We start from the raw sequence: 24,174 nt of genomic DNA, 5'->3' as shown, positions 1-24,174 counted from the left end.
GGCTTGTTTTATTTTATCGGTTTAAACTTGAAGTTTTTACAGAGACATACTGAGTGGAAATTGAGTTTCCCTTTAGATTGACAGCTTGTCAATCAAAAGAAAAGCTTTTAGGACATTCTCTCAAATCAGTTTCCTTTTCAGATTGGGGTATATCTGTGTAGGACTCTAGAAATGACATGCTTCACTGGTAACTGTCTTTTGCTAGTTGAATACTCTGTGCTGTGTCAAAAAATACATGAAGGCAGGGTGCCTGGGTGGCTCAGTGGGTTAAAGCCTCTGCCTTTGGCTCAGGTCATGATCCCAGGGTCCTGGAATCAAGTCTCGAGTCGGGCTCTCTGCTCAGCAGGGAGCCTGCTTCCCTTCCTCTCTCTCTCTCTGCCTGCCTCTCTGCCTACTTGTGATCTCTCTCTGCCCCCCATCAAATAAAGAAATAAAATCTTAAAAAAAAATACATGAAGAAATCAATTAATTGTAGGCAATCAACACTGGTGTCTATCAACACAGAAAGAAATCTCAGGTTAATGAATATAAAATACATGTGTCAGGTGGACTGCATTTGTTTTAATAGACTTGACATGTTAAGTAATCCTAACATTAATTGTGACTAAATATGACCTTACATACACTCACCTAGGGAGGAAAATGAGAATGCGATTTCTCTGAAGGCATATTTGGTTATTCCTCTTTGTGCTCAGTTTTCTGAAGAGTGAAAAGTAAAAGAAGTATGTGTTTTTCAAGGAGCATGTTGAACACCCCCCTTCCAAACCCTCAAATCCACCCCGCCACACACAAATCCCACTGCCACTACCATGTCTCTGCCTATAAATAAAGCAAGAGCTTCCAGTTTTTCTCTTTTGGAGCAACAGTGCATGTCACCTTGTACTCCAGGACTGGCCTCTTTTTGTAGACAAAGAAAACCCTACAGAAGAACTAGACATAACGCTCCTCAACCTCAACATACCCATACCCCAAAACCAAATCTCACTGGTCCCTCTTTTTCTAGAAACAGTTTGATATTCTCCTCAATCCAGTTATGCTAGAGGTGTTCTACCTGTTATACCTGGACACATTTTTTTACTCCTATGAATTTCTAAGGACAGTGGCAATCCTTCCCTTCTACCTTTTCCCTTGAACTCTTACAAGAAAGACAACCCACAGAACAAACTATGGTTAAAATAAAAACCAGTTATTCAATATTATGCACCTCTTGATGTTATACGTAAGAGCATCAATTATAAAGTTTCACTGACATAAAATGTTTTAGGAAAAAAATGGAAGATAGTGGAACACATTTAATAAACTTCAGGAAAAATCACACAAATGCAGAATATAAGACATTCTACCATACAGTTGTTCTGCTTTCTTTAAAAAGTCAATTGTAGGGGTGCCTGGGTGGCTCAGTGGGTTAAAGCCTCTGCTTTAGGCTCAGGTAATGATCTCAAGGTCCTGGGATCGAGCCCCGCATCGGGCTCCCTGCTTAGCAGGGAGCCTGCCTCCTCCTCTCTCTTTCTCTGCCTGCCTCTCTGCCTACTTGTGATCTCTGTGAAATAAATAAATAAAATCTTTAAAAAAAAAAAAAAAAGTCAATTGTAAGGGAAATTTTTAAATTAAAAGAAACTGAAAATATGTAGAAATCAAATGCAAAGACTATTTTTTTAAACCCAAGAAAGACATTTTGGGTGACAATTCATTAAGTGTAAATAGGAACAGTGTTAGAGGAACTGCAGTTAATTTTCTTTGTCATGAAAAGGGTGGTATGGTTATGTAGGAGAACTTTTTCTTCTGAAAGGCTTACTATAGTACTGCAGGCTGATTTTCAACTGTGAAACCTATAAAAATCAAAACAATTTTGTGATATTCCTGGACAATGAAATATAAATAAAAAGATTAGAAGAATTAGAAGAAATGTAAAATTTATGACTCAAAAGGATATATTGCTACAGAGGCATATTAAGTGCACACCTGCCATGAAAAACTAAAATGGAGGAAAAGAAGCCAAGCCTGGTCAAAGCAAGTATTTCACAGATGATACCTCAGTGGAAAGAATAATTAGGCTTAATGCACAAAACCAAAAACCATTAATAGAGAGATAATTAAAACAAAACCAGACCCTGAAAAGTGGCACTGGAAAACCATCAGCTTCATCATGTTTTATCTATCTGAAGAATTTTGACTTTTGGCTTCACTGATTTTCTCCATTGAGTTCCTATTTTCAATTTCATAGATTTCTGATCAAATTTTCTATTTTTTCTTCTGCTTACTTTGGGTTCTTTTTCTAGCTTCCTAAGGTAAAGTTTACATTACTGATTTTATATCTTTCTTCTAATATACACATTCAATGCTATAAATATCTAAGCACTGTTTTCCCTGCATGCCACAAATTTTACTAAGTTGGATTTTCCTTTTTTGTTCAAAATATTTTTTAATTTTAAAACTTTTGAGGTTTCTTCTTCAACTCTGTTTTATTTAGAAGTGTGTTATCATTGTTTGTTATATACATTAAAAAATTTTCAAGAAGTGAAAAAGATCAAAATGAAAATTGGTAGGTTTTATATATACGGAACATGTTTTCTCTCAAATTTTATGAAGTAGGTTGAATGAATACTCCAAATTAAAAACAAAATGAGCAAGTTTAGCAGACAATTATGAAAAGAAACATTTTAAAATATGTTTTTAAAAATAATAACTTGTAGTTGGCTTTCACATTATGTAGAAAATACAACCATTGAACCAGTGCTTTCTTTTCTTTTCTTTTTTTTTTTTTTTTAAGATTTTTATTTACTTATTCGACAGAGATCACAAGCAGGCAGAGAAGCAGGCAGAGAGGGGCGGGGTGGGGGGAGCAGGCTGCCCACTGAGCAGAGAGCCTGATGCGAGGCTCGATCCCAGGACCCTAAGACCATGACCTGAGCAGAAGGCAGAGGCTTACCCACTGAGCCACCCAGGTGTGCCTCAGTGTTTTATTTAAATCCAGAAACAAATTCCTGAATTTTGGTGCAATTTTGGTCTCTATCACCTTTCCTACCCATTTTCCCTAACTTCTATTTTTAGTTCTTAAAATTGTATTTGGCAAATTGTCATAGAATAAAATTAATTTAAAATTGTCGTGTGCAAGTCTATGAACTGGGTAACGTTATGTTCTTGGAGCCAACATCAAATCATGATAGAGAATGGTTACATTACACAAAAACCTCCTTCATGCCTTTGTAGCCACGTGCTCCCACTAAAGCTCCACGTGCTCCCACTAAAGCTAACTGCAGCAAGGACTGATATGTTTTCTATCACTATAGTTTTGTCTTTTCAGAATGTTGTATAAATAGAACCACACAGTACTGAATCTTTAAAGTGGTTTCCTTAGTTTGCGTACTGCATTTGAGATTCATTCAATTTGTTGCATGTATAAGCAGTTTTTCATTTTAACTGCTGAATATCATATCATTGTATAGTTTGCCGGCACTTTGTGTAACCCTTTACCTACTGAAGGACAGCTAGGTTGCCTCCAGTCTTTTCCAACTATGAATATAGCTTCTGTAAGTATTTGTATACAGATTTTTGTGTAAATATAAATTATTATTTCTCTAGGGTAAATGTCAAGGAGTGGAGTTCTTGGATCATAGGCTAAGTGTATAGTTAACTCTATAAGAAACTGTCAAACTCCTTTCCAAACTGTTATGCCATTTTGCATCCACACCAACAATATGTAAGAAGCTCCACTGATCTCCATCCTCAATAGTACTTGGTATACTGTCAGAAGATTTTTTAATTTTAGCTGTTCGAACAGCTACGTAGGGGTATTTATTTCAACATGGTTTTAACTTGCATTTCCCTAAAGGCTAATGAGTTGAACATCTTTCCAGATGTGTATCTGCCAACCTTTTAGCCTCTTTAGTGGTATGTCTGCTCAACCTTACACCCACTCTTGAATTGGGCTGTTAGTTTTCTTAGTGTTGAGTTCTGAGAGTTACTTATATGTTTCTGAATACAAGTCTTTTGTGAGATACTTATTTGCAAATATCATTGCCTAATCTCTAACATGTCTTTTTGTTTCTCAACATTGTCTTTTGTAGAGCAAAATTTTTATTTTAATGAACTCCAATTTATCAACTTCTTTTAGGACTCCTGCTTTTTAAGTCATGTCTAAGAACTCTGCCTAACTCCAGATTGGGAAGGTTTTTTCCCGTTTTCTTCTAAAAGTTTAATAGTTTACATTTTACATTTAGGTCTATGGTGGGTTTTGAGTTAATTTTTATAGAAGATGGAAATTTAAAATGAGGTTTTATTTGTAAATAAATGTCTAATTATTGCAACATCGGATTTTTTATTTGCCCTAAGAAGTATTACCTTTTAGGGGCGCCTGGGTGGCTCAATCAGTTAAGTGACTGCCTTCGGCTCAGGTCATGATCCTGGAGTCCCAGGATTGAGTCCCGCATCAGGCTCCCTGCTCAGCAGGGAGTCTGCTTCTCCCGCTGACCTTTCTCCTCTCATGCTTTTTCTCATTCTCTCTCAAATAAATAAATCTTAAAAAAAAAAAAAAAGTATTATCTTTTAAAAATCACTTGTTCATGAGAATATCCTTTACCCACTGAATCTCTTTCACACCTTTGCCATATCTGTGATTGTTTCTCAGCACTCTATTATGATCCACTGATCTATGTCCCTATCTCTTCACAAATACAGTACTGTTTTCTTTACTATAGATTCATAGCAACTCAAAATCAAGAAGTACAATTCTTCTAACTTTATTCTCCTTTTTCAAAATTTAGTTATTCTAGTTCCTTTACATTTTCATATAAGTTTTAAAGCCAGATTGCCTATAAGATATACTGCTTGAGTTTTCACTGGAATTGTGTTAGATTTATAAATCAAATTGGGAGGATTGACATTTTTACTATTTCGAGTCTACCAATCCATGAACACAGTATGCCTCTATCTTTACTTAGGTCTTCTATGATTTCCTTCATCATTAATAGTTCACAGCATGTATATCATGTACACATGTATATTATATTTACACAAAATTACTACATTCCTTTGGGACTAATGTAAATTGTATTCATTATGTCACTGTACCATTGTACATTGCTAGTATATAGAAATACAACTCTGTGTGTGTGTTAGTCTTGTATCTAGTGACCTTGCTAAATCTCTAAAGATTTCCTTGGGATTTTCTACATAGACAATCATGTCTGTAAATAGGGACATTTTTATTTCTTCCTTTGTAATCTGTATGCCTTGTACTTCCTTTTGTTACCATATGAACAATAACCAGGACCTCCAGTAAAATACTGAATAGGAGAAGTAAAAGTAGACATCCTTGCCTTGTTTTTATTCATGGGAGAAAGCACAGAGTCCCTCAGCATAATGTATACTGTTGGCTGTAGATTTCTTGGTAAGGTTTTTGGTCATTGATTATTTATTCTTTTTTGTGGATAATAAAATTTAATTTGCTAATCTTTTATTGAAGATTTCTGTAACTTTGTTCATAAGGTATACTGGCCCATAGTTTCTTTCTACTTTCCTTCTTTCCTCCTTTCTTTATTATTTACTGTCATTGTCTAATTTAGATATCAGGTTAATTCTGGCTTCAGAAAGACAGAAAGTATTCTCTCCTCTTCTATTTTTTGGAAGAAATAGTAGAGAAAGAATGTTATTTTAGTTCTTTTTTAAGTATTTGGTAGAATTTACCAGTAAACCCTCTGGGTCTGAATATTTCTTTCTTGAAAAATTTTCAACTATGAATTTAATTTCTTTCCTAGTTGTAAGACTATTCACACTAATCTTTTTCTTCCTGGGTGAGTTTAGTTTGCTAAGGAATTAGTCCATTTCAAAGGATTGGTCCATTTCACCTAATTTGTCAAGTTTACCCACCACACAGAGTTGATCTTAGTCCTCCTACTGTCCTTTGGATTCCTGTGACGTCTGTAACGATATTTCATTGCTAATACTAGTTCTACATGTCTTCTCTTTTCTTTTTGTCAATTTTGCTAGAAACCACCAATTTTATTAATCTTTGGGGGAAAAAAACAATCCCTCGACTTTGGGCTGAATTGATTTTCACTACTATATTTCCACTTTAGTTTGTTTTTTTTTTTTTAAGATTTTATTTATTTATTTCACAGAGAGCAAGAGAGGGAACACAAACAAGCAGGGGGAGTGGGAAAGGAGAAGCAGGCCTCCCTCTGAGCAGAAACCCCAATGTGGGGTTTGATCCCAGACTCTGGTATGACCTGAACCAAAGGCAGACGCCCAATGACTGAGCCACTCAGGCACCCCACGTATTTCCACTTTGAATTTTGTTGATTTCTCTTATTTGGGATTTATTTTATGTTCCTTTTTCTGTTTCTTGAGATAGAAACATAGACTACTGACCTGAGGGCTTTTTTTTTTTTTTTTTTAATATAAGCACTGAATACAATAAGTTTTCTTGTGAACACTGCCTAAGCTGCATAAATGTTGATGTCATATTTTCATCTTTGTTCAGTTCAAAATATCTTTTTAAATTTCCCCTAAAGCTTCCACTTTTACCCAACAGATTATTTAGAAGTCTGCTGTTTAATTTCCAAGAGCTTGGAAATTTTTCTTTTATCTCTCTGTTACTGACTTTTAGTTCATTTCCATTGTGGTATGAAGAACACACTTTGAGTTCAATTCTTTTAAATTTATTAAGACTTGTATTATGACCAAGATATGTTCTATCTTGGTAATGTTCCATGTGTATTTGAAAAGAATGCATATTTTGTTGTTGATTTTGAGTAAAGTATATTGTAAATACCAATTAGCTCTGGCTGGTAGATAGTGTTATTCAGGCATTCTGTACCCTTGATGATATCTGCTAACTTAACCATTCCTAAGAAAGAGATAAAGTCCTCAACTATAACTGTTAAGTTCTCTATTTCTCCCTTAAGTTCAGATTCTGCTTCATGTATTTTTAAGTTCTGTTGTTAGATATGCCCACATTCAGGACTGGTAAATTAATCATCATGTCAATGTATAATGCTCCTCTTTATCCTAGATAATTATCTTTGTTCTGAAGTCTACTTTATTAGTACTCAAGCAACTACAGTTTTCACTGGTGTTTGCATGGTGTATTTTTCCTCACCCTTTCACTTTTAATCTACCAATATTATTACATGTGTACTTTCTAATATGCAATGGCATCATATTTTTAGTCTTTTAATTGATGTTTAGAGCATTAGCAATTTTAATGAAATTATTGATTTGTAAGAATTTATACCTACCATTTTATTATTTATTTTCTACTTGTTCCCTTTGTTTTCCCTTTTCTGCCTTCCTTTAGGTTGAACATTAATATTCCATTTTAATTTATTGTGATTCTAACATATCTCCTTACTGTGTAAGTAGTGGCTCTAGGGATAAAAAAAATACATACTTAACTTTTCAGAGTCTACTTAGAATCAGTATCTTATCACTTCAAGTGGACCAGAGATATCATATATTATATACCACATCTACTGAAAACCACATCAATGCTACAATTTTTACTTCAAACTGTCAAATATATTTTAAAGAACTCATCAGTCTGACATTTACACAGATATGTACTATTTCTGTTGCTCTTCTTTCATTCCTGATGTCTGACTTTCCTTCTAGTATCATTTTGCCCTGTCTTAGGCTTCCCTTCATCTGAATAAGTCTTTATGTCACCCTCATCCCTGAAAAAGATTTTTGCTTGTTATGGACAGGTCTTTTCTTTCAGCACTTTAAGAGTGTTTTGCCTACCTCTTCTCACCCCTACCCTATGACTTCTGACAAGAATTCCTCAATTACTCAAATCACTGTTCCTCTAGAAGTAATACGTTATTTTTCTCTGATTGCTTTCAAGATGTTTTTCTTGCTTTTAATTTCTGATTTATTATGATCTGCCTGGGTATGGATTTCTTTGGGTTTATCCTGTTTTGGATTCTTCAAATCTGTATGTCTACATCTTTACCTACATTTGTGATATTTTAAGGCCATTATTTCTTCAAATATTTTTAGCACCACATTCTTTCTTAAAATGTCTTTAAAAGTCTAGCACTTTGTTATTTTCTCATAGTACCCTGAGGCTCTGTTCAATTCTTAAAAATTTATTTCCTCTCTGCTATCGAGTCTTCCAGTGGTTTTTTTTCACCTGTTGTACCTTTCAGTTCTAACAATTCCACGTCTTTTTTATACCTTCTCTTTCCCACTATTTCCATTTATTTCTAGAGCATTCACAATTGCTCGCTGGAACATCTGTATAATAGGTACTATAATCTCTCTACCATGTTATTCCAATATCGGTATCATGATGGTATATATACCATTGCTTCCCACCCACGTGAATGAAATTTTCCTGGTTCTTTATATGCTACATAATTTTGGATTATAATCTGATTATTTTAAATATGAAACTTTGATTCCTGTTTAAATCCTGTGGATAATGTTAGTATTTTTGTTTTAATAGCTGATCAACAGTTAAGTTCAGGCCACAAGTTCTAAAATGGTTGTTATGGCCATGGTTCCAATATCAGTTCAATTTTCAAAGGCTTTGATGTGCTATTTGAATTTGTCCCACCTTGTACCATCCAATGAGCAGTCTAGGACTTGAGTGGTAGTATTTATGCACAGGTCAGAGGTGAGTCCAGAAATTCATGAACAAATTTATGGTATTGTCTTCCCAGGTTTCTCCCTCTTACATGATCTCAGTACTTTCCAATTCCCTGGAGCATCCCTTTTCATTTTTTCAGCAAGAATGCTGGGGCTTTAGGTAACCTGCTTGGTCACATACTTCTATTATTCTACCTGCTCTGGGGCCAGGCACTAGAAAAACAGAAAGAGGAAACAAAAAGTAATGGGAGTTGTCAAATGAAAAGGAGGATTCCCATCCCTCACTGTTTTCACTGCAGGCTACTGCTGCAGTCTCTGCTGACATTTCTACAGGGATACTTGGGACCATGACATGAGAGAACAAAGAAAAGAAAAAAACAATTTCCATATTCACATTGCGCATTAGGAGTTAACTTTCCCACTCCTGGAGCCAGAACTAGTGAGCTTCTTTTGGAGCTCTCTTTGTATACTTAAATGCCAATTTATAGCCTTCAGACTGTGTTAAGTTCAGCCTCAGTAATAATGAAAGGAACAAAATGGTAAACTGATAGCCATTTTGGTTATTACTTTGAATTCTAGTCTTCCTTCCCAATCCATTAGTTATTATTTATTCTTCAGAATCCTCAAATAGCTGTCCATCCGTTTTGTCCAGGTTTTATAGATGCATTCAGTGGAAGAAAGTGTATATGCTTATCTACATAGCTAAAAATGAAACTATCCTCTAATTTCTATTCTTAGTTATGCAATTTTCACTGACATACAGACTCCTCAAATATCCTTATCAGAAGATATCAGTAATCTAAAAAAAGAAAACAGTCTTGGGGTGCCTGTTGGCTCAGTCAGTTAAACATCTGACTCTTGATTTTGGTTCGTGTCATGATCTCATGGTTGTGAGATCAAGCCCCGCATCAGGATCCATACTGGGCATGGAGCCTGCTTAAGATTTTCTCTCTGCCTCTCCCTTCCCCTCCTTCCTCTCTAAAATAATTAAAAAGAAAAAGAAAAAACTAAAATAGTGTTATGAGTTCTCTTTCCACTTACCAAAAAAGCCCTAATTGACATAATAACTAATTCATGGAAAGACACCCATTATACTATTAAAAAAACCTGTTCATGTTTTGGCTACAGAGCTTTAATAGCTACAGACTATCACTGCAAGGTCCTCAAAATGTTAATATGCACTATCAGAAAATAAGGATTCTGCTTAAGACAAAATAAATGGAAAGACATCCTATGTTCATAGATTGGAAGAATTAATATTGTTAAAATGTTCACACAACCCAAAGCCATCTACAGATTCAATGTAATCCTCATGAAGATTCCAATGGCATTTTTTACAAAAGTAGAAAAAAAAATCTTAAACTATAAATATGGAACCGCAAAAGACCAAAATATTTGTAAACAATGTATCTGATAAGGGGTTAATATCCAAAATATATAAAGAACTCATACAACTCAATAGCACAAAAATAAATAATCTAATTAAAAACTGGACAAAGGTTTTCTTTTCCAAAGAAGATATTCAGATGGTGAATGGGTATCTGCAAGATGCTCAAGATCACTATTAGGGAAATGGCAAATCAAAACCACAGTGAGATATCACCTCATGACCGCTGGAATAATTATCATCAAAAAGATGAGATAAATGTTGGTGAGGATGTAGAGAAAAGGAAACCCTTGTTGTGCACTGCTGATGGGACTGTAATCTGGTTCAGCCACTATGGAAAACAGTATGGAGGTTCCTCAGAAAATTAAAAACAGAACTATTATATTACACAGCAATTCCACTTCTGGATATATTTCCAAAGGAACAAAATCGCTATGTTGAAATATCTGCACCATCATGTTCACTGAAGCATTATTTGTAATAGCCAAGATAAGGAAACCACCTAAATGTCTATCAACAGATGAACAGATAAAGATAATGTGATGAGTATATACACAATGGAATACTATTAGGCCATAAAAAAGGAAATCCTGCCATTTGCAACAACTTAAATAGAGCCTGAAGGCCTTATAGTAAGTGAAATAAGTCAGACAGAGAATGATAAATACTATATTACCTCACTTGTATGTGGAATATAAAAAAACAAACAAAAACTCATAGAAAAAGAGATCAGATTTGGGGTTACCAGAGGTGGGGGGTAGGAAAAGGAGAAATATGATCAAGGCAGTCAAAAAATACAGACTTTCAGTTACAAGATAAGTAAGTCTTGGGGATGTAATGTACAATATGATGATACAGTTAACACTGCTATATGGTATATTTGAAAGTTGCTGAAAGAGGAAATCCTAAAAGTTCTCATTACAAGGAAAAATATTTTTTTTCTTTTTTCCTCTTCTGTACCTACATAAGATAATTTATGTCCACTAAACTTATTACAGTAATCTTAATTAAATCATTATGCTGTGTACCTTAAACTTGCCCAATACTGCATGTCAATTACATATCAATAAAGCTGAAAGAGAAAAAAATTTTAATAAGAAAAATATATCTGAAATGTTATTATTTAATCTACAGAACTATAATTATAAAATTAAAATACAATATGATACAAAAAATATAAAATACAAATACAAAAAAAGTAACACAATTTAAAAACAAATTACAAATACAAATAAATACAAAATGGTATTTGTAATTAAACCTAAGTAATGCAACTCATCCAACTTTATATCCTCCTATATTCTTGCTTAGAGAGAATTTTTCAACATAAAATATTTTAAAAATTAAAAAAGGAATCTGCTTCCCCACTCTATGAAAATCACAATGACATGATGGTTACACCACAGGGTATCTATGTGAGTGGTTCATTTTACAGGTTAATTAGTTAAGAATCATCATTCAAAGAAATGTTAAATACTTTTCATAGCAGACTCCAACTAAAATCATTAAGGACAAATTTCCTTTCAAAAGATTGGCCCAGGGCGCCTGGGTGGCTCAGTCATTAAGCATCTGCCTTCAGCTCAGGTCATGATCCCAGAATCCTGAGATCGGCCCACATCAGGCTCCCTGTTCGGTGGGAAGCCTGCTTCTCCCTCACCCACTCCCTCTACTTGTGTTCCCTCTCTTGCTGTGTCTCTCTCTGTCAAATAAATATACTAAATCTTTAAAAAAAAAAAAAAGCCCTTAAACCCTTCCAAACTCTTGACTGCCAAATGATAGAAAAATTAAGGTTTTTAAATTTCCTTAAAAAAAAAAAGAAACAAACAACAACAGAAAAAGGGACACATGGGTGGATCAGTTAGTTAAATGGCCAAATCTTGATTTTTAGCTGGGTTGATGAACTCACAGTGTTGGGATCAAGGCCTGCACTGGGCTCCACACTCAGCAGGGCATCTACTTCAGGATTTTCTCTCTTTCTCTCTCTCTGTCCCTCCCCTTCCCACCCTCCCTCTCTCTAAAATAAATAAATAAACTTTTAAAACAACAACGAAAGATCAAAAGCAGATATTCTGTACTCTGAATATTATTAAGACTATTAACTCTTGTACAGTGTATTAGTTAACAAAGATACATTTAAAAGGGTACTATAATAAAATTATTTGTATGAGATTCAACTTCATGGTCCTAACAACAGCATTTCAAAGGAATTAAGGTACACAGAAATCTGTACTGACTTTCATTGATTTAAAAAATATTAAATGCTCTGCCATGAAAAATTATTAGCCCCAAATGTGTTTTAAATCTTTAGACGATCATCATTTAAGCAGTAGATAAGTCAGTACACCCACAGACTAAAAACGACATTTTTCATAATGCATACTGATGAGATCTTATTTCCCCCAAACTTTATTTATTTAAATGGCCATCCTTTATTGTTAACCAATTAAAAGTCTGAATTAAATAAGTTAACACATTATAAGGCAGCAATAAGAATTACATGGAAGATAACATAAGGTCACAAGCTTTATCCTTTTGAATGCAAGTTCAATATTCAGTTTTTTCCAATGTTCATAGATCTGGTCAACCTTTTCATCTAGTCAGTGGAAAGAGAGGGTCAATAAGGGAAAACGGGGGAAAAAAGGCAAAGAAATCGTAGGAGAATGGATGGTTAGGTCAGTGCAAACACTTTACTGTTAGCGGAAAAACAACTTAGTGACTAAGATGGTGTGTCATCTGAAAAGTGATGTGGAGATTTTTATAGGTTTTTTAATAATTTTCATTTTTATTGAAGTACAGTTGACATAAAATGTTCTATTAGTTTTAGGTGTACAACATAGTGAAGATTTTTTTTTTAAAGATTTTATTTATTTGACAGAGATCACAAGCAGGCAGAGAGGCAGGCAGAGAGAGGAGGAAGCAGGCTTCCTGCCGAGCAGAGAGCCTGATGCGGGGCTCAATCCCAGGACCCTGAGATTATGACCTGAGCCAAAGGCAGAGGCTTTAACCCACTGAGTCACCCAGGCGCCCCCATAGTGAAGAAAATTTTTAATTTAGGTCTCCTGCTCAAAGTTGCTAAGAAACTTTTAAAAGTTCAGCAGTATCTTAAAACATATTTCAAGAACAACACATTGACCCACCAAAACTTCCTCTGCTCCAAGTTCTGCAGGTAGCATGCTGCAGGCTAATAGACACATAGGGCACATAAATAACAGCAAAACTGCCCGTTTTAGAAACTAATTATCACCTCTTCCCTATTAAAATAAGTACATTCAGTGTTTCAGGAAACACAAGCTATGAAATGCAATCTAGAATTCACCAACTCGAATGTGTGGTTCCAATATTTATAAAATGAGTAAAAGGGCAAAGGAAGATACAGCACTGTGTCCCTCCAAATGTTTCTGTGAAATACAAGCACCACAAAGGAAAACGATGGAGCTTTGTTTGAATAAAGTTTCAGTATATAACTGCCCAATAACCACAGTCTAGAAGTATGTTTATAAACCTGTCCCCCAAAAAAGAGGCACAACACTTTGGTTTTGTATCATATCATTAGGGATACAGCTTCAAACAACAGCATGAAATCTTATTTTACATCTACTGTTCTGCTCCAAACATTTTCTTCCACTGAAGACATCATAAAGTGCAATAAACAGACAAGAGTTAATTGGAAAAGCTTTGTACTTTTCCAATTGTGTAAACTGATACACACACACACACTATACCTAATAATAAACAGTATTACTGCAATATCAAAGCAGCAGCAGTTTTCCCCTGCTGGATACATTTTAAAATACAATTTCTATCCTAAGGTAAAATAAATGTTTTTTGACACTGATTTTTAACTACCTTATTTTTTCCTTCTTCTCCACCCTTACTCCTTTACATACATATAGAATAATAAAGTTTTTATTATTTAGTTCTATCTTTGAACTTAGAAAAATGGATACTAAAAAGAAAATACAGTCAGGTCAAGGAAAACTAGATTTAGGAGCATGGCCCTGACATTTTAAAGCTAAATAACACTTTTAGGTTCGTCTATACTCCTACGTAGTATCCTCATCTCCTATCATCAAGCCCAAGTACAAAAGTTTCCTACAAAGGATGAATTATGCTCACTTTTAAGCTCAAGTCAGTTCTACTACGGAGACCGCAAGTACCATATTTTACAAAGTCAAGGTCAGCCCTCCTTCTAGGAGCCAGCAAACTCATCCCTGCAGCAGTAACACCGGAATTACAATCTGGGTCACACCCAGGCTCATTCACTGCCTTTGCAGTAGAAATGTCAAGAACTGTTAAAGAAAGATTTACACACACACACACACACACACACACACACACACAAAATAAAATATTAGCAAACAATCTTCTGAAGCAGAGGTTGCAAACTACAGAGGATAAGCCAAATCTAGCCAGTTCTGATTTTTGTTGTTGTTGTTGTTTTTAAGTCACTCAAATTAAGAATGGCTTTCACATTTTTAAATGGTTATGAGAAGCTACTATATCATAAATCTTGCATCTTCACCTACAACTTCACCTACAAAGCCTAAAACAGTTCACTATTTGGCCCTTTTAGAAAAATTTTGCTGATTTCTCTAAAGCAAAAACTAGGTTCCCCTATAAATTTTAGCTATAAGATGCAAATATGATTTAAAAGAATATTTTTTATGTTAAATTTGAATACCATCACAGAAGTACTATGATCCCAATTTAAATGTTGATATAAACATGCACAGTAATACACACACACACACACACACACACACACACACACACACACACACATGCATGAAAAAGGGCAGGAAGGAAATCAACATCAAAATGTCAGTATATAGTTAACATAGCTCAGTAAATGTTATTTTCACCTTTATTTTTTCTGTACTTTCCAAATCTTAAGTGAGCCTATCACTGCCACAATCAGGAAATAGTTTTAAAAGATTACAGTGTACTTCTAAAAGTCTACAGTGTACTTTTTAAAAGATTACAGTGACTTTAATTATAGTTATAATGGTTACTCACATGTAGGTTCTGTAACATTTCGGTATTTACCACTGACTATAAATCAAACTGTTGCAAATTAAAATGGTATCTTTACATCTTTCACCATACATAAAAAAGATAAGAGCCTCTGTTTTGATTATCAGAAGTCAGGAATTGTTGATTTAGACTCTCAAAAGTCACTACTTTGGAATTAATGCTTGGGCACATCATAAAACACTCAATATAATTTAAAGTTCAAGTATTAACTGGCTACTATATTCTAGCTTCAGTGTTTCTTTCAAAATATGGTTTAAAAAACTTTGACTAAAACACTACATATGTTTACATACACTCCACATACTCTTTATAACTAAAGCATTAACATTTAAAGTCATACTAGACAGTAAAATTTCTTAAGTCATTAATCAGTTCAAACAAAATTCTTTTTCCTGATATAAAATAATATGTTACTGTTTAAAAATCAGACAGGTGTTCTGCTGACACTGAAGTACAATGAAACAATCTTGGCTGTTTTCATAAATAATATTTTAATTTTCTTGTTCAATAATTATGGCTTATATGTTTCAGTTGTTATTTTGAAACACATTATTAACTTTGTAAATGTAAGACAATATACTAATATACATGATATATGATATATCTTTATAACCAATGTAACTCTAACTTGATAAATAAAAGGTTTATTTTGAATGGTTAGAAGACATTTTAAAAGTCACCTCTCCAACTGTGTTCTGAAACAAAAACCATTCTTTGTTTTATAGTTTATTTCCTGGGTTTATCATGAAAAAGCACGTAAATCTTACTTCTGAAGATGTTAAAGTCCAAATTTAATTCTCCCGAAGCACAAATTTAAATTAGAATACAATCTATCAGACTACGAACAACAGCTTTTCAAGTGCCACAAAATATTTCTGTTCCCTTTATAGTGCACTGTTAATTTAATCTTATTTAAATGTAATCTCATTAAAATGTAAAATCACCAACTTCTTAAAAGTAAAAAGGACTGGGGCACCTGGGTGACTCAGTGGGTTAAGCAGCTGCCTTTGTCTCAGGTCATGATCCCAGAGTCCTGCAATGGAGCCCTGTAATGGGCTCCCTTACTCAGTGGAGAGCCTGCTTCTCCTGCTCCCTCTGCATGCTGCTCTGCCTATTTGTGCTCTCTCTGTCAAATAAATAAATAAAATTCTTTAAAAAAAAAAAAAAAAAGTAAAAAGTGTTGATCATGCCATGTGCCAAAACTGCAAAATAATAAAAGATTCCATAGCCACTTAACATTGACTAGAGTCCTAACTTCATATAATGTAGTAGTTATAAGAGTTTTCCCCCCTCCCTCTCTTCTGGATGACAGAAGCAAGTCCTGAGAGAGAAACTTTTTATTCCGGAAAAAGAAAAAAAAAAAAAAAAACACATTCCACAGCCTTTATCAATAATAATTTAAAAGGCAAAGACTTACTATCATATACTATTGAATTACTGCACTTTGCAAGTAAACACCAAAATTCAAGTATTGGCCTTATCCTAAAAAATTTATCTTACTTAAGTAGACTAATATTATAAATCCAAATTCCTTTTTTTCCCCGTTTTTAAAATTTTATATATATATATATATATATATATATGCATATATATATATATATATATTTTTTATTAACAGATCCAAGGATATGTTTATCAAGGATAGTCAAATATCCTCAAAAAAGCCAAAAACAAGTTACTTACTTAAGATTTTAAAGACATTTTATTTCTTCCAAAATAAGTCTACCCTGCTAAATATTCCATACAAATAAGTCTTGTCAAAATTACATTTAACTAATGTATTTTACAGGTTACCAACATCTCTAACAGATACACTAAAGAGAGACAATTTTGCAACTTACTCTAAGCTAGGGCCGCCTTTAAAAAACAAACAAACTTGTAGATGTGTATTTAGTAAATCAAGTAAAAAAAGACCCTTTGTGTATGAGGATATACAAAGTAACTCAGTCCTACAGTCAACAGACTCTTTTAAAAACTTAAAACTAATTTACTTCAAAAGATATACAGAAATTCAATAGATTATAAAACTGCTGGTAGCTTTCTATTTCTGTATCTGCTATACTAAATACCAGGGGTTTAAGCTGAGCTGCTTTTTTTACTTTAAAAATTTTTTCACAGTCAGCAACTTACAACAGGACATACTGTAATACCAAAATGGAAACTACTTAATCAACATTTCCTCATGGAAACACAGATCATACATAACAGTCTATACGGGTAAAGTTTTATTTTAAAAAGTAGCATTTCAATTTTATTGAGCAACATAAGCCCAATTTTTTCCTCTGATTTTGTCAACATATTAATTTTAGTCAACTGATAATATGCACACCAGAAAACTGAAATGTAAGCAGTAATGTAAGGCAATTTATTTATAATGTTGAATAAAACCACACTTTCATCTTTCTAGAACACAAGTCACTGGTTTTTCAGTTCTATAGAATAAATATGATCTTGTGCTCATGCTATGGTAAACCATGTGGAAAAACCCAACAGTATGTGAAACATACAAAACACAAATCTTTCAGATTTCAAGTTTCAAACTACAGTCATCTGTAGCATCACAAAAGGCTGACAGAAGATTGAAAATTGTTGGGTGTAATTTCAGAATCTTCCTCTTCCCTTTCTGCCCACTCTGTAAAACATACAGTTTAAATTAATAAAAAACAAAACCCCCATAACAGTAATTCCCTCAGGCTCATAGTTAGTCCTATTGGTTTTACCATGTATAGCTTCTAAATTCTATCATTTCAGAAAAACTGCAGGAATTAACTTTTTAGTTGTTGAGCTCCTCATTTAAACAGGAAAAAATAACTGTTCAGAATTAAACAGGTTATAGAATTCCTAAGCTTTTTATCTTAAAAGGAATAATAAAAATTAGAATGTATGAAGCAGGCATCATGTGGTAAATAAAGATAGACTCTAAGGACAAGCTCTTCTTCACTAAATGCCATCTATTTTATAACCTTAAATTACAAGTCAGAGGTTCATTTTTATATTTTTTATGGAAATAACTATAGTTACAAGCATACTAATTGAGCTTTTTGGTATGAAAAAGGGATTTGATAATGCCAACTTGCTACCATCTACATATATGGATAAACTCACCAGGTAAGAAAAAAAATAAATCATAATATACATATGAAGATTGGTACACCCGAGGGAAGTAATATTAATTTGCCTTCTGACTCACACTTTTAAATAGTCCTTTGCAATACTCCTCATCAATTGCCTCATTCTTAGGGCTTCCTCTTCACAATGTCTAAGCTCACTTCCTAAGAGCTTTCTTCTTGCAGGAATCAGCATTTATTGACCTCACAAAGTACACACAATTGCTGCTGTCAGCAAAGAACACAGAGTCTGGAGAAAAGCATTACAGAAGCACTGGAGGGGTATGAAAGTGTAGCTTCTCAGAGAGTAATGTCTGTAAAGATCTGGGACTTTAAATTTAAGAAATAATGAAAACTCTTCCTGAAATCAATATTACACTATATGTTAACTAACTAGAATTCAAACAGAAATTTGGAAGAAAAAAAAAATACTGAAGATTGTGAATACTGCAAAAGAAACACAACGTTTCAACCCAGGATTTTATTTCATCTGACTTCATCTGATATTTAGTTTATACAACTGAGTGGAAAGAAAGGTAATTTCTAACCATATTTACTGGTATTTACATTATGAAAGTCCGAGTATTTTTCACAGTGTCTTAGAACCATCTTACAAAAGTTCTTACAAACAAAAGTGCAAGCCTCTTGAGGTCGCCTGAGATCTCATGGGACTTTTCATAATGGGAGGGTGTTAATCCCCAATGCCCTGGCCTATTTCCAATATGGATCATTAGTTTCTGCTTACCTAAATTCCTATTACCATTCCAACTGGCTCAGATACTTGTCACTTCCTGTCTTGAACCACAGTCTGTGTACTAATTATTAAATAGGCAAAGTGAAATGGCTTCTTTGGGTGCCTAAACACCACCCAAAACATTTCATACAGGGGAACCTGGGTGGTACAGCTCAAGAGTTGAACATTCAACTCTTGGTTTTGGCTCAGCTCATGACCTCGGGGTCCTGGGACTGAGACCCAGGTAAGGCTCAGCGCTCATCAGGGAGTCTAACTGAGATTCTCTCTCCTTCTCCCTCTGCCCCTCCTGCCTATGCGCTCTCTCTCTCTCTAAAATAAATAAATAATTCTTTTTAAAAAAATTTTCATATTCCTTGAGGATTAGTAAAACAGTAGTTTAAGCCAACTCTATTGAACTGTTAGTTTAAATTTTTTTACTATCATTTTATATGACACACAGAATGTTCTGATTATAACTTTACACAGAATTCCCAGGTTTTGTCTATGTCAACAGACTTTGTCAATGATGAGCTTAAGTGCTAACAAGGCTATGAAACTACAATTAAGGTTTTATTTCACACCATGTTAGTAACCAAACCTGAGCAAGCACAAGGATGAAACATAGCTAAACGGACCCAGTTCACCACTCCCTGTCCCTATCATCCACACACACACACACATTTCCTTCACTCTCTCCAACACAAACACAATACACACATGCTTCCCTAAATCTGTATATATGCATATGTGCGTGTATGCATACTACATATTTATTTCTATATATACACATCATCTCAATCAGACACACATACGATTCTTAAAGATCAAAACAAAAGAACAGTATATCTTTCTTCACAGAAATAGGTTCTACAGATCCTTGGGAATATCAAAACAAAGAGAGGTGCAAATCCCTCATTCAAAAATTTTAAAATCCAAAAATTTCTGAAAACCACAGTCTTAAATAACTTATTTAGTGGTAAAACCTGAAATGAAGATAATTATAGCCCTCATTTATTCCACTCAATGTGCATGTCAATATGTTTCAACTCAGAAATACTGATTTATTTGATTATAAGGTTTTACCATAGATTCCTCTAGGGGACGTTACATAATACATAGTATATACTGCTAATTTAGTTTCTAAATTTCAAGAAATTCTGGATTCTAAAGCAAATCCAATTTTAAGGTTTGGGGCTAAGCAACTGTGGAGTAATACTTTTATTTTTATATATTTTTAAAGATTTTATTTATTTGTTTATTTATTTGAGAGAGAGAGCGCCATGTGCACATGCATGTGAGGAAGAGGGAGAAGGAGGGCGGGGGAGGGAGTCTCAAGCAGACTCGGTACTGAGTGCAGAGACCGATGTGGGGCTCAATCTCAAGACCCTGAGAAAATGACCTGAGCCGAACCCAAGAGTTGAAGACTTAATTGACTGAGCCAGTCAGGCACCCCAAGTAATACATTTATATTAAAAAATATGGTTTATTTTATATCATTATCTGCTTCTCCTCTACAGTTTTCATTAATTCCAATCTTCCATAAATTCTAAAGGAAGGAAGGAAGAGAATAAGATAGGGAGCCACAATAAGGTTCAGGTTTTTAACTCCTCTCTTTAATTCTTACTAATCTCCCTTTTGCCAAGGAAGGATTACCTTGGACTACAGGCAGCAATAGCAGCCAGAGGGTGACTAGGAGACACAAAAGTAACAGAAGAGGGCTGAATACATTTTAAAGTTCACAGAAAATATTCAAGCCAGGAATCTTGAATCTTGATAATTTCCCATATTCTTAATGTTACTATTATTTCTAATAATAACTTTGCATTAATAACAATGGTTTATTTTTACTGTTCAACTTCAAATATGTCATTTAACCTTCATACTCCGTAGTCATCCTGTAGTCACTGTATATAACTCATTTGTAGAACTGTTACCTATTTTAATCCCAAACTATCTAAACCCTACAACTCATCTAATACCTACACCAAAGATAATTCAGAAGGCATATCTACAGCAAGAAAACCAGATGATGTATTTTAAGATAGAATATAAAAAATTTTTCCATTAGCAGTTACTTTGGGATTAAATGATACTGTTTACCTCTCAGATAAGATATGTTTTGAATGAAATCAACTTAAATCACTAGTCAAGGAGATTCCATTTCATCTGTTTTCTACATAGAATGCATTCTTCTTCCTTGAAATATTAAAGTATGTTCTATATAATTAAGATGTAGATATAGGGTTTTCTTTCTTTAAACTGCAGTAACACTTAAAGCAATAATGTGGTTTAATATTTACTGAAATTAATTCTGCAAATTCGTCTGAAATTAACAACTTGGCTATTTCATCACAAAACTAAATAAAGCAGATACTATGTTATTGCAAAGCAAACCAGCTCCTGAAATTCAATAGGCTAATTACTGATTTTATGGAAATCTATAATTATACCTATACTAGATTTAGTCACCATAAAAATCAATAGAAATTTTGAATTTACCTATATTCTTTAAAGCATAAGGATTCTAAACATTGTATATAGCTTTTTAAATACATTAGACATATAAAACGTGATTACCTAAATTAAATTTAATCTAGTGATATCAACCAAGAAGCTTAAAAATTTTCATTATTCAGTAAAATCATGCTTTACTTTTATTCTTTTTACTTTTTAAGCAGCTCCATGGACTTATATATGTCCTGCTCACCACTGTATCTCCAAAGTCTATATGAGTGTCTGGAGCTTAGTAGACGTGTAATATTTACTTAATAAATTTACATCTAAATTTAGAATTTGTTTTATATATACATGTATAACTTTCTATTAAAAAATCTACTATTTGAAGCTTATTATTTCAGCAAACTCTGATGAGTTTAGTATCTTATCAAATGACTTATATAAGTTCATGTTGTTAGATGAATCACCATTGGGCCTGATTACTGAAAATACAGAGAAAGATGAAGCCTTGTAGCTCTCAACATAAATAAATCCATTAAAGTGATGACCCTGTCATAGCCTAATCTTCCACAAATACTAAAAACCAAACTCTAGTTCTGAGTACTAAGAATTTAGGTAACTCAATAATTTATTAAACACTTATCTACTTTGTGGCCAGTATTATGCTAGGCATCCCAAATACATATGCAAATAATATCTATCTTCAAGAAAAGCACAAATGTGAGGGAGGAGAGGCACATGAGTAAATAACCAAAGATGACTGGCAGGATGAACAAAATCTTACAGGGGGGAAAAAAAAAGACCGAAATTGGAGGTCAGATGACAACTGATCTGGTGGCACAGGAATGTGGAGTAGGATGTGGGTATTGGGAAACTGCTAAGCCTAAGGTGTCAGAGAAAGGCATTATGAACAGAGGGCACAGCATGAGTAAAGGTACAGAGGAATACACACACACGTACATACACACACATGTATATACACACACAGGAGAAAGATAATAAAAACATTTTTAAAACAACTATTTTGCTATGGACATCCCTTTTTATAAAACATTCTTACAAAAGAATTTAACAAAAAAATTTTAACCAAATTTATTCTCTTCAGAATCTAAAATTCTAGGACTAATGTAAAATTTATAAATAGTCCCAGAAAAGTAACTCAACCTATTATCTAAAATAAATAGAACAGATCTTATATCATTTCCTTTGATGTTTAAGCTCAAGTCAAAACCACACCAGCAATAGCTTAAAATCCTTACCTTTCATTTTTACCACTCTCATGAACCTCATGTCATGTCCCTTATTCTAAAACTCATGAATTTCAGTTCTTTCACAGCTATTAACCTTGTCTCTTCAAAGAGGACCATAATTTCCTTAAAGGCAAAAAAAGTTTCCTAATAGTCTTTGAATATCCACAGATCGAGAAAAATAGTGGATGTTCAATGAAATATTTACTGACTACATGTTTATTGAGATTGCGATTTTTAGCATTTCAAAGCACATGCTATTTTAAAATATACTTGACATTATACAGACTTGCTGCTTTTCATTCTAGTTGAGCACACTGTCTAAAAAACCAGAAAACAGTGGAAGTTAGTCTTTTAAGAATTTTTAATTTGCATCCTATCATCATAACTGGGCATCCCATTTGATTATAACCTTGTCCTTCATAGATAATTCTATTAGTCAACCAGCTTAACTTAGAGCAAACACAGGAGAGACCCTAACAGTAAGGTATGCCACCTGTAGTTTATACACTAAGCCAACACTGTAAATAAAATAATGCAACACTGAAGTTTAAATGTTTTTATGCTTCCCAAGTCTCCCACCACCATGAAAAACTAAAGAAAATGTAAGATAAAAAGACTCTTTTCTGTAAGAAGGCACAAACAGAAGACATCCCAAAATATTTACTGAAGGAGTAAATAAATAAAACTGGAATTAAAAATGCACTTAGACTATGCAGACAATAAACGACACTTCAAAAACATTTGGCAGAGAAAAGTATACTTGGTGAGAATCAGCAATAAGAGGAACTATTCTTTTTGTGACTGACAGATAAATGTATTAATTGTAAAGGTGATTATGCTTAGAATATTGTGTAGTAATCCATGAATATATCTGTGTATTTTTAAAAAAGAAACAGGTTGAGGTAAACATCGCTAAGAATGTGTGTGAAATAATACACAGTACTATAAACTTGAAAAATACAAAACTAAGGATATTTCCCTAGAAGGAAGAGAATGAATTCATTTACTAAAAGGCTTTGATTATAGTATTATGTATGCTTTGCTTCTAGAAATAAAAATATTCCTAGAAACTGTCTATAAAGTGATTTTAATAGAAAAAATTCTCATTAATTTTAATAACAATTTTTAAATATTACAAGATAATTTAAAAGAGAACGAAAAGGGCAAAAGATTAAAAATAATGAACAAAAGCTATGGCAAAACTATTAAAGCAATAAGACATTCTGTGAATATGGAAGCTTTCTGATGATTATTTAGACTTTTACTCTTGGAGTACATTATGAGAATTTCATTCTAATCTTTCCATTCTATCAATGGCTCCAACCCAAGTGCACTCTTCAAAAGAAAAAAAAATTTTTTTTAAGCTTTGAGCTTCTTGAGCAGTTTATTTCAACTGATTATTTATAAAATAGCCCTGGCTATAGTTGGCTACACTTGAAGTCTTGATTTGTTTTGTCTTTGTTATCCTTTGAAAATTCTTAATGATAAAGAAACTAGGACCTACCATTTATGAGGTTTTAAAAAAAAAGCTATCTTTAAAAAAGGACTAAATGGTTTATGCAGTAATAGAACCATGAGCTTCTGAAAACATAGCCAGTGTCCATTTCCACTCAATTT

At 33.6% G+C, this 24,174-nt stretch overlaps 1 protein-coding gene across 5 annotated transcripts in view; it reads right to left on the bottom strand.

The window, feature by feature from the left end:
* LOC111153147 (transcription factor 12) overlaps positions 1 to 24,174 on the bottom strand; it is a 385,322-nt gene that overhangs the window by 284,433 nt on the left and 76,715 nt on the right. Inside the window, exon 2 of one of the 5 annotated variants that reach the window (XM_022511947.1) lies at positions 631 to 699. The exons of the other annotated variants lie outside the window; for them this stretch is intronic. The gene's annotated coding sequence lies outside the window, so the exon portion shown is untranslated. The remainder of the gene's footprint in view (positions 1 to 630; positions 700 to 24,174) is intronic. 5 annotated transcript variants of the gene reach the window in all.

Source organism: Enhydra lutris, unplaced genomic scaffold, assembly GCF_002288905.1.
Source record: "Enhydra lutris kenyoni isolate GAN:26980312 unplaced genomic scaffold, ASM228890v2 scaffoldscaffold31, whole genome shotgun sequence".
NCBI classification, from domain to species: Eukaryota; Metazoa; Chordata; class Mammalia; order Carnivora; family Mustelidae; genus Enhydra; species Enhydra lutris.
The sequence above is the reverse complement of the archived record's forward strand: the minus strand, read 5'-3'. Positions and strand labels throughout refer to the sequence as shown.